We start from the raw sequence: 17,569 nt of genomic DNA, 5'->3' as shown, positions 1-17,569 counted from the left end.
TCTATGCTACAACGACCAAGTAACCTTAGTCCCCTCACCGGTGCCTGCCCCATGTCTCCCAGCACCCTGTACGAGATTTTTGGGTTCCTCCCACACTGTTCTGATCCACAAGCCTGTAAAAAACAAGCGACAATGGGTACATTAAAAGTCATGCCACAGTAAGAAAGGGCTAGACTGGCAGTCCCAAAATGCCAGTCTACCCAGTAGTAACATACAATATCATTACCCCTTCTAAGGAAAGGAACAATTTTTTCCTTAAGTTTTTTATTGTTTTTTTTAAAACATGAAACTCGTTTTTTAAATGTTAAAATGTATCGTTTATATTCACAACACATCTCTTGGGACAAGTCTACTCAAATGGCCTTGCTGTGGAAGAATAAAATCCATATTCAAAATATGTTACAAATTTAGGGGACGATTCATGGAATTGTTTGCCTTGGAAATAGGGGACATGCGTGAGAAAGTGCATGCAAATCTACGTTTGTCGATTCATGGAACCGACTGCGCTGGACTTTCTTGAGACTTGCGTGGAGTTCGTGCAGGCCCGGAACATCAGTGCGAGCCGTCGAGCGCCTCGCGTGAGAGATCACACAGAGCCTGGGTGTGGCTTGCGCAGAGGGCTGGGAAAGGGACGGAACAGAGAAAATGGGGAAGAAGATGTGAAAAAATGGGTGTTACGAGGGACGGCCTGCAGGTAGTCCCTCACATGCCCAAATTTGCGCCAAACGACATGTATTCAAGGAACCACCCTCACAGCCTCTCGGCAGAGAAATGACCACACTAATCCCTCAATCACTACGCCACCCGAAGGCAGGAGTAAGTACACTTGCGCATAGGATTCGCAGCACAGAGGTGGGTTTGCATGTTGGATTTAGTTGTGCGTGTATGCAACTGGGGTTTGGATCTAAATTAGGGGTGCATGTAAGCAGTGTAGCGGGTGCAGGAACGGTTTACGGGGGTTCGCACACAGATTTCCAGAGTTATAAATGATCATATGCATGTTGTCGGGGTGCCGGCAACATTTACGTGGGACCCTGCACAGGGTCCCCGAGACAGAGGCCTGCTTGTTGGGGTCCCTACACACTGTTTGAAGGGTGTGTGTATTTGTGCCTGGAGGAGTGCCCAAAGGAAGCTGTTCTGGCTGTTTATGCTTATCAGGGCGGGTTTCCGGCCAAGACTTGCGATTCCCGGTTACTATGCGCAGTAAATTCCATGAATATGCGGGGCACACATATTTTATTCGGCTTGCAGGCTTGTGCAGTGTACTTCTCGACGCGCCGCACTTGCGGGATTTCTGCACACATTTCCATGAATCGGGCCCTTACAGTTTATGCTCAAATTGCGATTGCCGGTCAGTTACTTCAAGTATCTGTTGTGTGCCTTGCGAATAATGGCCTTTCTGGGCAATCTGACCTGTTCAGTATATGTATGACCTCCTGCTTTTGCCAAGTTGAGTGCACTCGGCAGCACGTGCTGTGTTGTGCACAATGTTCTTTGTCTCCCGTGCAGCATGTGTTGTGTGCTAATTCTCCTGTTGGACAGTACTCTGGATGGCCCATGCCACTTTGGTCATTGGCAGCTAAATGAGAACAAAATTAATGATGACTCTGCTGCTCTATACTACAAGGGGTTACATTATTTGCACAAGATCACACACAGTGAATCAGGGATTTTAACCAATGCACAGTTTAACCACTTGAAAACATATCTTCTAAGCTCCACTTGACACAAAGTTAAAGTTTGGATTTCAAGGCCTACAGTAATGTCTTGTAGAGCAAAGCTGTCAAGGCTCCCACGGCTATGTAAAGAATGCCACCCAGTCCCGATTTTCCCTGGAATTCTAGGACTTCAAGTTTTCCTACATTTCAAACGGGAGAAACAACTACAAGTCCCAGAATCCAAATGGTGGAAAAAAAACAAACGAAGAGCTAAGATAATTTACTTATAAAATACCCATATTTCATATTATAGCAACCTTACAATGAAATAATCCTTAGAGGAGCAATGAGCCCATCAGTGACAAATAGAGGGCCTCCTGGTGATAGGAGAAAGGTGCAATTGCGGGTCATTAAAATACTGTGGACAGCCCAGTCCAGGAAGCTGTGTGTGGCCTTGCATAAGAACGGCCATAGGCCTTATTTCTGAAACTGCAATGGCTTAGATTGTGACACTTCTCTGCCCACCATAGGTTCATGCACAATGTAAACACACAGGAGAGCGAACGTCCTGCCCTCTTTTGATGTGTGCTTTCATTGTGAAAGAAGCCAGGCCTGGCCGAGAAAGTCCCCTGCTACTCCCTCCAAGCCCTCACTCTCCCAGGTGCCAGGAGCGACTGTGAACGAAGACCAGGGCAAGGCTTAAGGGACGATGCTGTGCTCCCGGATGCACACTATTGTGTGTGCCCCTGTGCCGGCCCTGCCCCTCACACTAATAAAGACCTTCCTACTCTCTGGGTTTATCCTGGAGACTCCCGGTTTTTACGCTCTTCTCTGGGTCTCTAAGGAAGAGACCTGAGTCTCTGGGATTTCCAGCAGTCTCAGCAACACCGCCCTTGCCTCCATGTGATTGACTACACACAGATCGCTAGTGGCCAATCACATGGAGGCGTGGGCGCAGTTTTGTGTCCACATTCCACCCTATCTGGCTTCACAGGGTAGTGTTTGGCTTCTTTTTTTTAACATGTGGGTAGAGTCTTAGGTGCAAATGGCATCAGGTAGTGTAACTCTCTGGATTTTTATTTTTGAAATGAAGGCAGAGCTGATACCTAGCATCGCATCCCTGCCCACTGCAACACTGAAAAACTATGCCATCAAGTCCCACTCCATTTGGGAGTGGTTTGACCAGTTCTGGTTTTCTTTTTATTATGGGAACTGTAGTTGTTGATTTAAAATGGGGCACTCCAGGTCTACAAGTCCCAGAATGCATAGTATGACTGAACTTATATGTCCCAAATGCAATGGGACTGGTCACCATGTATGCAGAAACACGCAATGCACAGCACACTTCAGCATAACCTCAAAGCACAGGGCAGGGGTGTTGCTAGGTCTGGAAAAGATCCGGGCTATGCCAATTTTAGGACTGTCGGGACTGGGGGCTAGCTAACCTTTTTTGGTGTAACCCCTGAACTTCTATACAGGGCTACAACCAAAAGACCCAGGGCTATATCCCCCTCAGCCCCCCCTAGCAACCCCTCTGGCACAGGGCATTCACGCATGAACTCAACCTGGTCACCATACAGGCACGTCCAAGTGTTTGCATATTGCAGAAACACAGCTATGAAGCAATGGAGCGCTGTACAGCATTCAGTAATAGGGCATAAGCAAAAAAGCAACTGCATTTGCGGCAATTCACAAAGACAGTAATATGAAGAAAACTAGAAGAGTAGACTACTAAGACTGTACTTGGAATGATATAAAGAGAGGCTGTACAGAGGGTTGCAGGCAGGGGAAGAACGTTAGCGGAGAAACATACCCACGCTGTGTAATTCAGGTTATGTCCACACGAGGCAACAAAGAGTGCACCGATTGTTGTTTTACTGTTTGAAAACAAATGGGCAAAAATAGTGTCCCTTGATTTTAACAATGTAAAAAAGAATAGTGATGCCAACACGAAGATGCATGTATTAAATCCTGCACATGTTATAAATGAATGTTTTATGCAATATGTATCTCTATGGTGCTGCCCATACTAACTGCTCTATGAGACATTCCTGGTCTGTGTTATACTAAAATAATATATTTTTGGAAAAGATGTTATAAAATAATCTTTCTCATGGAATAAATAAATCTGAAAGAGTTGTTACTAGGAAGGCAACGTGTGGTGTCTGACTTTTGTATTTGGCATGCATAGTAGTTTGTCATTTATATAGCGCCTTTATCCCATTAGTATAGCCTCAACGCACTCTGGGACCAGAGTCCACTGTATGGGAAATTGTCAGAAAGACTAGAATGTGTGTGAACATTAGGCTGAGATAGGGAGTTGGGTGGGCTGGTCGTGCCCCAGAAAGCTACCCATGATGTTCAGGCATGTGGATGGAATCTGGGAAGTGGTCAAGAGAGTGCGCAAGGGCAAGAGACTTGTTATGTGTCCAGCTAGACCACATTTTTGTCATAGGTTGTAGCTGCATTCTGATGGCATGTTGTGCTTCATGTATTAGTCTGGTGTATGGAGGTGAATGCGTGCAAGTGGGTGGCCATGCCTGTGGCTAGTGTCCACTGAAGTGGTGCTTCACTACATACCTTGAGGCTCAATAGTAGCTTTTCCTTTGGTGTTGCTGAGTGATCCAAGTCATCCAGTCTCCTCTGAGATTTGTATTTTACCTTTCGCTGTAGAATATACTAGGAAGTACTGACTACAACAAGGCTACCCTTAAAGCTTTTATAAGTGCAATTTTTTGACTACCCTCAAAATCTTCCAATTGCAATACATTGATGACCCTCAAATCCACTAAGTGCAATAAATTGGCCATCCTCAAAGAATCTTCCAAGCGCAACACATTGGCTACCCTCAAATCTTCTAAGTGCAATATTTTGACATCCCTTAAAATATTCTTAGTGCAACTCACTAGCTATCTTCCCAATTCATCAAAGTGCAGTGTATTAGCAACCCTCATAACATCTTCTAAGTGCAATACATTGGGTATCTTCACAATTCATCTAATGCAGTGTGTTAGCAACCCTTATAAATCTTCTCAGTACAACATGTTGGCTATCTTTGCAATTCATCCAACTGCAGTGTGTTAGCAACCCTCATAAATCTTCTAAGTGCAATACATTGCCAGCCCCAAAATCCCTTCTAGGTACAATACATTGCCAGCCCCAAACCCTTCTAATTGCAATATGCTACCCACCCCTGAATTTCCTTAAAGTGCAAGACCTTGAGTAACTATCCAATTCTTTGAGTGCAGCTTATCGGCTAACTTCACAAACCTTCTGTGTGCAATACAATGGCTAACTAGAGAGGGTGCAGCAGAGATTAACATCATGTTTGGAGCAGGTGGTAGTAATGCAGAAGTGTCAAGGTTTTACCAGAGTGCAGTAATGGCTGTGCCCCCCGCCATACCACCTTACTTGGTAGTGAATTAAGGATGCCCCATCAGGCATCCAGCGTGAACAGGGTAAACGGGAAACTGGAGCTGCCCAGAAGGGAGCTGCCTTTTGCTGTAGCCATTTGCTGGCTGCCCGGGCAAGGCTGCCCTGGCAGAACCTCTGAAGGAGGATTTTCCAGTCACCTGTTTAAACATACAGACCAATCCGAGATTAGAAGCTGGGCAAGGGGTAGAGGTGAGGGTGGAATTGCGATGGGGCTTTTGTGGGAAAGGAAATGGGAGAAAAGGAGACTAAACATGTGAAAGCACAAAAAGTACACCGCATGGACACACAGCAGGGTGCTTACTCGGGAGCTTGTTGTGGTTGCAGGGAAATGCAGCAAATGGGGTCAAACTAGCCCTCTGAAAGGAAAAGCACTTTTCTGGTCACGTGTTTAAACTCATAGACCAGTCCAAGCTTAGGAGGCAGGCAGGAGGGAGCAGGAAGGGCGGAATTGGGTGTGGGCACACGGCAGAGCGCTTACCTGGGAGCTTGGAGTGGCTGCAGGGAAGTGTGGCAAACAAAGTGAATAACCAATTATTGTGTCTACGGATAGGTTCCTCCTTAATGAATTACACAGGTTCATAGACACTTTTTGTCCCTGAGTCGATTTGCTTTTTGTATGCCTTATATATCTGGAATATCGGGACTGAGTACCTGGCACCCTGAATTTCTTTTAGATGGGATCTGGATCGTGTCATCATCAAGGCAAATTGAGCATGCCGGGGAAAATGCGGTTTCCACAATGAACATGCACGCTACCACTTCCACTTTAATCCCTTCCAACCTAGATCCTGTCCACACAGTGGTAACATCAATCTCAGAAACTCCTAATTTGGAATACTCTGCTGCTTGCTGCGTGCTCCAGCAAAGATGGCAACTTGAGACACGTGAACCCAACTCTGGCCGAGGTTGGTATCAGAGTGGCAGCAATAAAATCATGGGGTTTGGTGAAACTTAAAACTTACCCCCATATCTCTAAGTTCTCCTTTTTGTGTCTTGTGCCTCCAACTCTGCAGGCCAAGCACATCCGCTTTTCAGTCCCAATAGCTTATCAAGGTTGGGAACATTAGGTGTATCAGGTTCAGAAAGCAGTTCACACTTGTGTTCCTGTCCCTGAAAAAGTTCCCAATCTGGCCTACTGTGTAAGTATGCAGTGTAAGTATTTATTTATGTATTTATTTACTGAGCATTTGTTAGGCACCTATACAACAAAATGGTGTTTCCACGTGCCAGTATGCTGAACCAAGGTTATTTTGGGCCACAGACAATCGTATCACAATTACTTTGGGTGCTATTTGTGTTTGCTTCATCTTCAATCTGGGCCGCATCACACCTAAAATAATGTATAGGCAGCTAAATGCCAACATGGCCCATGTCATTCGGGAGATGCTCACCCAGCTCTATTTATAGTTTGGGCTATTAGGTGGTGGCAGCACCACCTACAAGCCGAAACTATTGAATTAGAGTACAAACAGGGAGAAATGGCATTCGAGGGACACAAAGCTTCAAGGTGTTGTTTGGCTACTTGACCACCCAGTGACTGCCCATGGCAATGCTAATACGTATGGCCATTCACAAAATGACCCTGCCCCTGTCCGCCAAAAACAACTCCTCATGGGAATTCTTTGAGCTCGCTTTAATCAAGCTTTACCATCAAGTTTTGCACTCAACAATGCCTGCCAGTGTTTTTGCAAAGCAGTCTTCTCAGAGCGAATTACTTAATTGGGGCAGTAAACATGTTACTGGTATAATAAAAAAGTCTTAACGGGTGTCTGTCTTCTCGATTTATAAGCACTACGCATGAATTTCACTGAAGTCCTGTTAAATACTAGAATTGGCAAAGCCAACAGTTTTGCTTGTCTATAAGTGTTAGGCATTTGCCAGTCACTGCCATTACATGCCCAGCTACTGCTACCTTCAATGACCAGTTAATACCACTGAAGCAGTGCCTAGCAAGTGCCTTTCCAATGCCTACACAAAAGTCCCAACTATTCGCCTTGCCAATGCTTGTTTTCTTTGCATTCTGGAACTTGCAGTTGTAGAGGAGCATCTGTATACATCTGCAGGAGATCCTGCCACCGTACCCCCCCACCCCCTGTTTTGGAGACATGAATCTGTGTCTTGCCTGACACCAGCTATTGTACCAATACTGCAGTGAGTTTTTGGAAGGAGATACCCATTGAGACAACCCTATTGAATGTACCCTCGAAGTGACATCAACCTGTAGGAGGAACTCCTTGAAGGAATATGAGTAAGAGCTATGCAAATGATGGATGACATCATAAGGAAGTGTGCACGACATCTTGAGATATTGACTGAAGATAATGTTTGGATCCTGAGTAAACTAATGGTGAAGTAAAGAACCGAGTAAACTCTCAAATTTAAAAGAAGAAATGTACACATGTACAAAGTGCGGCAGAAAACAAAAGTGCAATTAATATACAGACGCTGAACCACAAGGTAGATCAAGGCATCATAGAGGCTAGCTATGAGTAGTGACTGGAATGTAGGCAAAGCCGCCATTGTGCAGAAACTGGACATCAGTATCATGAATTAAGTAAGAAAGGAAACCACGAAGGGAAAATGGAAAACTGTGTTGCAGCAGAATAGGTTCATGGATCTGCGTGGCAAGGCTGTCTGGCCTGAAGTCAAGATCCTAGAAATCAAGGTCAGCTATCTACTCTGAAGAAGAATGAGTGTGCAGAGGATGAATCTGAACTGGATGGACCCCAGCCGGCCCATAAGACTGGGGGTCTCCAAATAGCCCTTTAAGATGAGTATCAGCACCCTTGAGATAGATGGGGATGCAGATTTGTACTCTTGCACTAAATAATTATGAGAACTCAATAGTTTGGCAAAGGGAGTCCGTTTAATGACAAGTACAAAAAACAGGGAGTTCAATGAACATCAGCAACAGCTCGATCTTCCTTCTTGCTTCAACTCCACTTAATTTCAGAAAAAACACAGCATTTATATCAACATCTCGTCATCACTGACACGCAATCTTAAAAACCTAACATGCAAGTGATTGGTTATAGGAAGGTAACTTTAACATAGGTTCTATAACTGTAGGTGGTAACAGGGAGAGGGGATTGGATAATCAATGTCAGGTGGGGCAAGTAAGCCCTTCCTTCAAAATGGCCACTATAAACGTCACTAAAAGTACGACGTCTCACTGGTTCTACTCATTATAGGATTACACGGTCCACTATGACTGGGTTGGCATCAACCCCACTCATACTTTTCCACTTGCGCCTAGCAGCATGCAAAATAGCCAGTCAGGTGCAGGGAGTTAGTCTGCACCCCAGCTTCCCTCCAATTATGTTACAATCATTCATCACCTCAGTGGGCATGTGTCAATTATTTCTTCGTAGTTTGGCCTCGAGTCTGCTCTTGGTCTGAGAAAATTAAAGAGTATGGGTATGGCAGGGATCCATGCGTAGGTGTGAAAGTCTCATCCCTTCCTGCCTGCCTTGTCACATGATTCAGACACCGTGAAATCGGCCTCTTCTTCATGCATTTTCCTTTATTTGATTTAATTCTGCCAGTCTTCTACCATCTGTGGCTTATCTTGACCTTTCTGAACAGGATACTCTGTTCTTTTTCTCTTTAATTGTATACACTGTTGGCCTCTTCCAGCCTGATACAACCGTGGCTTCTCGGCATGGTTACCTTCAGCTGCGTTTCTCTCCTTCTTAATTCTCGATTTGTTTGCTGCAGCAATCTCCTCTCGAGACCTTTAGTAACCTTTGTTCAATTCTGCTCATGTGCGTAGTGGATTTACACTCATCTATAAAGTGCTTTTGAGGTATATATATGTATAGTTGGCGCTTGCCGCAATCTATTGTACTACTAAGAATAAGCAAGCATCACGATTTCTTTGCTTCTTGCAGGTTCTTGCATCTGTACAAGTTTGAACTAACTTAATATCTTCATTGTGCATATGGCAAACGTTTCTGCATCTTGACATCAATTTCTTCATTTTAGGCTCAAGATGTCACTTATCCATGGTATCTCGTCTTCTTGTCAGTATTCTTAGGTCATTATATCTTCTATGTGTACGTCAGTCCGATTTCTTGTCATGTCACCATTCGTCTTCCTTTATTATCTCCTTAGCTTCTCCGGGTTTATTCTGACAGCCGTCATTTCGTCTTGCCTGTAGATATATTTTTCTCAATGGGTACCTTACTGTCCAGGTTTTCTTAGGTGTTGGTACTTCAATACGTGCTGTTACTCTTATAGGCACTGGACAGAGCCCAGCTGCGGCTCTCTTCTGGTTTATCTGTTCATCATACATCACATATTTTGGCGTGAACGTACCTGGCACTTCGAAAGGGCTGGCTGCGGTGTGGATGATGCTTGCCACTTCATCTTCAAATCTTCTTACAATAGGTGCACGATAGAACGCAGTGTATGCCAAGTTTGAGTTAATTTACAGCATTTAAAAGCTGTAACATGGTCCAGATCGCAGTCTCCTGTCACGTTAGCGAAGGATGGAAATAGAGTTTGAACTTGGAGTTCCAGACAAGATAGCGAGTGCCCTCACTCCCGTGCATTCCCAAAGACGAGAATACTCTGCAAGGCCAAGTACAAGGACAATTTCATGGCAGAAGGCATGGGAGATGAGAGATGCTGGGCTAACGGGGTAGTGAGGTAGCTTCATGTTCTATCTCCCTGCACCTGGGTCTGGGCTTACGCGCTGCTAAATGAACTGAATGTTCCAGACAATGCACAAGCGTGCCAACCAATTCTATTGGTCCGTATATCGAAGGACCTTATAGCATGTAAGACCAATGGGAAACTGTATCTAATGTTTCTGAAATTACATGTTTTAAGAGATGGGCATAAGTTGTCCACCTGATATCGGACAGCCAATAACAATCCTAGCACATATAGAAGTTTATATCTAGATGTTTCCCTTAAACCAATCCCAACCCTTGATAGGTTTTTCACTATTGCAATGTAGTATGACGTCACAGCAAGTGCGAAGGATGCATTCAATCCAGCTCTGCAGGCCCAGCTACAACAGTGCATGGGTACAAAAGTGTCACAGCAAGTGTGGGAAGGATCAGGCCAATGAAGCTGCGCAGGTAGCACTGCAGTAGAGTGTGGGTTTATCACTCCCTAAGCACCCATGCTAGAATCTTATCAATATTGCTGTACAAGCGACCGATCCATTTTACCAAGGACCCAGAAGGTCCAAGATACCCAAGAGATGAACCCAGGAAACGGGTACTACACAGGACACTACACAGGTAACTAGTACTACACAGGGCCCACCAGTCTACGCTGGGTACACCAGCTCACCCAGTCTAGGCTGGATTGTCAGAGTGTTTCTGCTGCACAGGGACAGCACTAAGCGGGGGTCGCACATAGATGTGTGTCACCAGAAACACAGTGTGTGCACAAAAGACTTTAACAGGCTCTGTCTCTGAAAGTATGTGTGGCTGAGGCAGAGATCAAAACGCATGTTTAGCAAGGCCTACGCCCTCCTGCATAACAATGACACACCTCTCTGGAGTATTCCATTGCAAAGCAACTTTCAGGCAGCTGAGAGGGTCTTAATAAGATGCCACTCCCATTCAATTGTGGGCCTCTCAGCTACTAATTACAGAGGTGTGATTTGTGTGATGCAAGCACCTAGACTCTCCAGTGTGGTCGGTGACCCTCCCAAGTGTGTTGCGCTTTTAAGGGAATGTGTCTTTCCCGTGTGTATTGCCCTTTTAACATGTCATGGCCCAATCTAATAAAAGCAGTCTCTGTAGACACATGCACCAGAACGGCTGCAGACTCCCAAGAGGAACGACTGAGTCTGTGTCTCATTTATGTATGCCCACAGGCCTACACGTGGAGGCACAGGCCTGCCTGCCCTGATGCTGTGGGATCCTCGTGCCAGTGCGGTGGCAGAGGTAGACATGGTCAAGGGCATGGCGTGCTGTGCTCCCACTCCCAATGGTGCTGGTGTCCAAAGCACCATGGGGCCTGCTGGATGTCCATAGCAGCCCCATGTGACATTGAGCTTATTGCACACAGTGTGTCAGATATACACACATTGTGATACCTACTGACCTGCATCGGGTCTGAAACTATGACTCAGAGGTGAAAGGTTCCATAACCATGCTGGGGGCGCCTAGTGGGGACTGGGCTAAAGTGAGGCTTTCAGGGCAGGCTGGTGAGACAAAAAACAGGAGGGCTGGTCCAGAGTCAAGCACTTGCCAGGCCTGACTCGACCTCCGTCATTTACATAAGGCCTGTCAGTCTCTGAGGAGGCATAGCCATAACATATGTAAACCAACCTAATCTAAAAACTCTGCTAAATATTCATGTAACAGCGCCTCGATGGCTCTGGGCTGCAAGTGCGCTATACAAATGCTAATAAATAAATAAATATGACAGATCAGTGACCAGTGCATGACGCAGGCTCTATTAAAGCCTTCTTATACTAGAAACTACAAGGCTGTGCTAAGCATGTGATGTGTTCCTTCCCGGAAGCCAAGGGGACCACAGTTTGACCGTCAGCACAGATGTCCTGGGCTCTTCCCCAGTCTCATGAATGCGGCCTCTACATTTGGCCAGGGACATCCTGGACGCCTCCCAGGCTCGCCCCGCCACACCTCCGCCTATAGATAGCTTCTCGCATACAGCGATATGCAAATCATATCATTTGCATTTAACCTAATTTAGTGCCTGTCTTCCATGGCAGCTCCTTGGCTCCTCTTCACGAAAATAGGCCTGGAGTGCTTAAGTGGAGCAAGAAACACGTCCACTTACGGCAGATAAACGAAATCGCGTTTCCCAGCCCCGCCTGCAAATACAACCCCGAACTGCAAATCTATTTCCGTGTATTGTTTTTTTAAATAAACCAAATGTAACTCACGACGCTGGCGTGATTCATTTTGCCGCCTGCCTGGAGGGATGCATTTTGCTGCATGAGAAAAAGGGTTAACGGGAGTTTTGTGTTGCTCATTGAAGCGGAAAATGAAGTGGGTCGCTCTGGAAAGGGACGGGAAAGGGAAGGGCCCCGAAGCCGTGCCGCCTTCCCGAGGCAGACGTGGTGGAGGAGGGGAGGGAGGGGGCTTTCTATGTTCTACGTTCAGGCAGACCAAGGAGGATCTCAAAGCGTGAAAGGATTACAGACTTGCCCACACAATGAAGCAAGTACGTTTCCATGGGTAGCTGGGATGCAAATAGACAACGTCATAGGGGTAGGGGGCTAACCCTTCATATATTGGGACTCGGAGAGGGGGTAACTTCCGAGACTGTGGGGGACGGGGCACACTGACTGGTGTGGGGGCATCCAACTTTTTTTATACAGAAGAAACTCTTTGGATGAAGCTTCAATGTTAAAAGCAGTTAACTGTCACTGTTGATTGGGGTGTGAAACTTGATTTTACTCTCAGTCCAGTAGTACCTTCAGAATTCTTAAACATTTATTAATCAAATACATCTAAAAAGCACATTAAGTTAAATTATTAATTGAAGAAAGTTAACCTTATTGGGAACAAAACACACTCCTTTGCCAATGAAATTCACTTCATCATCACTGGTTAGAACATGATTATAGATTAAAGATTGGTATTTTTTCTTGATTTAAAATATCTTGTTGTGAGGAATTCGACCATCCGCATGAGGGGTATGCGCTCGCCTGAGCTTTTTATTAAGAAAATATATATAATTCAATGATGCAGATCAACCTCTGGAAAATGTGTGGGGCTAATCCGCACACGTTTCCTATGCTCACCACATGACATACCCATAGACCCATAAAGTCTGGGTGGACACAGTCTACAGGCACTGTCCCGCCTGTCATAGTTAGTTGGGATATGACAGCCGAGAGTACATCAAGATATCTCAAGAAGTGGGAAGGCAAAAGCATCCTCCTTCCATTGCCAGCCTAATTAACTAACAAAGGCTCCATGGATCCACCCTGTCCTATGTTAGCTGCTGGTGGCAGCTTTGCATACTAATCACAGTTAATTCAAACAGGCCCACGGGAGGCCTAGTCACAGGACAAACAGAAGACAGGAAAACCCCAAAAACCTTTGATATGCACTGTGTCAACCTGAGGCCAGCTCCCGCCTCTCAGTATCAAGGACAGTGACCTCTCATGTATGGAACTATGTATTTACAGTAGTCATTCATGCAGGGGGACCCCATTCAGAAGGTACGAGTATGTGGTTTGGTGGCGACTGAATGTCTGGTCTCGGAGTAGCTATAAGGGAAACCTGCTGCTTTAATCAGGAACCACAGAGATCACAATAAGCCAGAGAGACCCTTGATCCACAACAGACAGCAAGATGGGTGGGACTTAGTATTACATGTTTTCACCCCTTTACCTTCACTGTTGAAAAGCACTGTGGTTATGATCTAACACATACAGGAGATTGCTAATGCGGACCCAGAATCGGTTTATTAAGGTAGGTTTAGCCTACAACGATCACTGGAGCCCATTTGGTTTTAAAAGTTGGTTGAGGCCCTCTTTCGGAAGATCATCTGAAGACTTTGCATGGAGTAACAAGAACAACTCACTTGGACCCTGGCTGAAGTTACAGTCTGCCTTACAGCTTCCGCCAGTGACAGAGGGACAGGATTTCCAAAGTGGGAAGCAAGATCACTCCCCTAAACAACCCCCAGGGAAACAGAGGGAGATACTGAATCTAGAGGATACTTCAGAAGCTCCAGAACCGGTACCCAGCTAGCACACAGCATGCCTTGGTAGCCTCTGCAAGCAAGCTTCTAAGGTGGGCAGTGCCATAGAGTCTCTGAACCAAACCAAGGACAAGGCCGTTGCCTGCAACACTGTCCTCATCTTTGGACCGTCCACCTTAAAGGACAACAGGAGCCCAGTGAAGAAGCTAGGAAAAGTGAATCGACAAGCATCAACCAGTGTTCACCTTAAAGGACATTTTTGAGCCAGTCGAGCCCCTCGAGCTGCAACAGACTGCACGGCTGACTGTTGTCAGGCGCAGTCGCTAACGTTGACCAGTGCTTCAGACCCGCCAACCAGCACTGAGATAATGATTCATGACCCCGAACCGCTGTGTAGGCCAGCCTGCAGGAATCCATCCAGCCTCACTAGCCCAACTGCCTTCTGCCTGATACCCGCAACCATCTTGAACTATGTTGCAGGAGCTGCAAAGTGCCCTGATAACAACTGAACCCTGTAGAGAACCAAGAACTTCTACAAGCACACAGTGCTGTCCCCCTGCTCTTTCTCTGAAGCCCCCTTGTGACATTTCACGACACATTGCTCCCTTTGTGCTGAAACCAAGTATCCTTGAACTATTGTGATTAATTACTTTACCAACTACACCCTTGTCAGTATCCAGAGTGCATCCTTTTTTCTTCTTGAAACTGTGTGTCGTCTGCATTCGTTTACAGGATGGGTTGTATTCTATGGTGTTCTAGAACTGTCTGTGTGATAATAATAAAGTAGATATTGTTATACAACCTTCACTGGACAGTTCCTTTTATCATTGGGTAATAACTGATTTTCACTGAGTTGCTACTGACCGACGATCCACGACCTTGCAGAGATAAGCCTGCCTTTCCATCCACGTTACCAAAATTGGACAAGGAGGTTAATAATTTGCATGTGTTTCCAATCTGTTCGGATCCCTTCTGGTATACTAGAGGTGTGGGGCTGATTGATGGCTAAGAAACCGATATTAATCCCTGGACCACTGGTGCCACGAAAGTTGTCACACTTAGATCTATTTATCACCTGTAATTACATTGGTTGATACAGAATTATTGGCGTCTGAGAAAGTGATAATGCGCAAAGTTTATAAGATGGAAAGAAAAAATGTGCATTTTGAAAGCAACATATCAAGAACAGAAAGGAAGGTATCATGTGGTTTTAGACATGTGACAGAATTTACAATCAAGCCACGGATAAGGATGGGGGAATAACCTTGAATGATGGATACCAAGGAATACGCAAAGGAAATCTGTAGCCAGGTAATTTACCCAATATTTTACCAGGACATAATAAGAATCCACTGCGTCTATCAAGTTATCCCATTGTAATAAAGGAATTTAATTTCCGGATTATCAGTGATAAGGAAATAAAACAAACATTGGTACAAACTTATCAGATTCTGAAAAAAGAAAGGACAGGACCAACAGCCTTGAATATGCAACCTTTGTTCGGGCATTACCCATGCGGGTGATGTGTAAACTGTAAATACATATGAGTTACCAAAATGTTCAGTCATAATGAGATTACATGGGAATTGAGAAATGTCTCGAACTGACAAACGAAACATCTCATATATGCAATGAAATGCCTATCTTTACATATAGAGATGACAGCTAGAAAGATAACTCCAATTTGCGCAGGAAGGATAGTACAGAGCCTATGGAGAAGGACGACAACCCCCAGACGGTTGTTTGTCACTGAACCGAAGGGGAGGTAACATTGAAAAACTGCTTTGTTTAAGGAACAAAAATGGATTTACGGAGAAAAACGCACGAGACTGGCATGAATGTTGAACAAGTGCAAGGGTTTAGTCTGGCAACCAACTAGGCGAGTTAATAGTTCTAAGATTTGAGCAAAAATTCACTTATAGAGAACGCACAATACTTTTGCGGACTATGTGTAAACAGCTGGAGACCAACTTGGGGTTACAGTGGCTCTAAAACCCTGTATGTATGAGTGTTCATACTTAATAGATTCGAAATGGTATCCTCTCAGCAAGTGAGGCGTGTTGTGCATGCCCCGTGCTGGTAAATATATGAATTATCAGGCAGTTCATGGGCTGTTCTGCCGCAGACTGCTTAAGCACCTTATGACGCAACCCATCCAGTTGCCAGTGATAATTCCAAATTATTCATGTCCCACACGTGCAGCGCTCCATTGCTTCCCAGCTCGCTTTCTGCTTCATGAATGCCATACATGCGTGCATAGATGGCAGCACTCCGGCAGTGTAGGCTTGCAGGAGGAGCAAGTGGCATCCTCAAACCAACACTGTCCCGCCTCAACATAAGTTTCAGCTTTGCAACCATTGCCACTTGTGTTCAGAAACACATGATTTTATTTTTTTAACTCTTGAGTTAGAGGATTGAATCATTTCCAAGACTGAACAGCATTCCACTGTTTTCCTTTGATTTGTTTTAATTGAAAGTTCTACCTGCAACAGTTCTATTGCTTTTGCTCCCCATCTTCGTCTGCAGCCTCCTTTCAATGGCTCTGAACTAACACTGTCAATTCATACAGGTTTTCTGCTTCTGAGAAATTGCGAGAGTTGTATAACTGTTTCTGGACAGTGCGCAACTGTTCCTGCAATAGAATGTTCCTGGGATTCTTTACCATTTCAAGCCACTTCCTCATCGCCATCTTTTGTTACCTTGTTCAAAGGGCCTCAGACTTTAGTTACCCCCTTTGTCACGTTGTTTTAGGGAGCAGGTTTAATGTGTCTATAAAATAACTCTCCCAGGGGAGGCATTCATATCCATATTGTATCAGTTTCAATACAGTTTCTGTATTTCCTTGATTCTCTCTTCCTCAAAAGGCCATGCACCCCTGTCTGGAGCCCAAGATCCCAATATAGTCAATGTCTGATCATTCCATTTATTTCAATAGTCCGCATCATTTACTATTACATCTACTGTAGACACCTCGGTTTCTGATGCATTGCGAATACCTCTCTGTTTTGTACCCAATGGTAGGCGATTGCTTTCTGTCCCTGACAAGGCTATAAAATGACTGCTGCGGCCATAGAACTACATTAAGGAGCAGACACAGGGCCTCATCTCGAGTTGGGCGGTAACGCCGGCGCTAATAGCGCTGGCGTTATTAGCCCTACCGCCAAACACACCAGCTCTATAAGCACCGGATCACGGGTTTGGTGGAAAGGGTATTGCCCATTCCCCATTGAGCCCATTCGGGAAATCCCCATTCCCCATTGGGCTCAATAAAAACAACCCATTTTGTGCATGACACCCAACAGGACACAAATATCCATACATCAGTGAGCAAGCTTGGAATTGGTGTGTGCGGTCCTGTCATAAACTGAGTCTGAGGTTGTTCAATGTTTTGTCCTCATCTTTGAATATTGATAACCAGCACAGGATAAAGATGCATGGTGGTCTGTGGGGGTCCATTTCAAATAATGGTTGGGGGCCCCCCTTTCCTACTGTTGGGAAAACCCATCAGAGGCATCTGTTTTTTGCATAGATTATAATGGAGATGTTTCCCAATACAATCTCCAATGGCTGATTTCCCTGGTTTTATCATTGAGGTTATATAACATAGACTCCCACCCAAACCCAGGAACTTCATTAATCTCCAAGTATACTTACTGCCCCACACCAAAGAGCTGAAAGCAGGGTAAAATATGCCTGTGATAAGGTAACACCTTTTAATATTGGTTCGTTTTTGGGCAGCAAGTACACATTTAAAGTGACACAGCCTTTAGTTTGTGAAGAGTGATGCCTCCTTAAAAATATGTGGATATCATCAGATCCACCTTGTGGTT

At 45.1% G+C, this 17,569-nt stretch overlaps 1 protein-coding gene across 4 annotated transcripts in view; it reads right to left on the bottom strand.

The window, feature by feature from the left end:
- The window catches only part of PTPRU (protein tyrosine phosphatase receptor type U), a 1,238,801-nt gene that overhangs the window by 961,858 nt on the left and 259,374 nt on the right, over positions 1–17,569 (bottom strand). The gene's annotated exons all lie outside the window — the stretch shown is intronic.

Source organism: Ambystoma mexicanum, chromosome 11 (assembly GCF_040938575.1).
Source record: "Ambystoma mexicanum isolate Mex_15411 chromosome 11, UKY_AmexF1_1, whole genome shotgun sequence".
NCBI lineage: Eukaryota > Metazoa > Chordata > Amphibia > Caudata > Ambystomatidae > Ambystoma > Ambystoma mexicanum.
The sequence above is the reverse complement of the archived record's forward strand: the minus strand, read 5'-3'. Positions and strand labels throughout refer to the sequence as shown.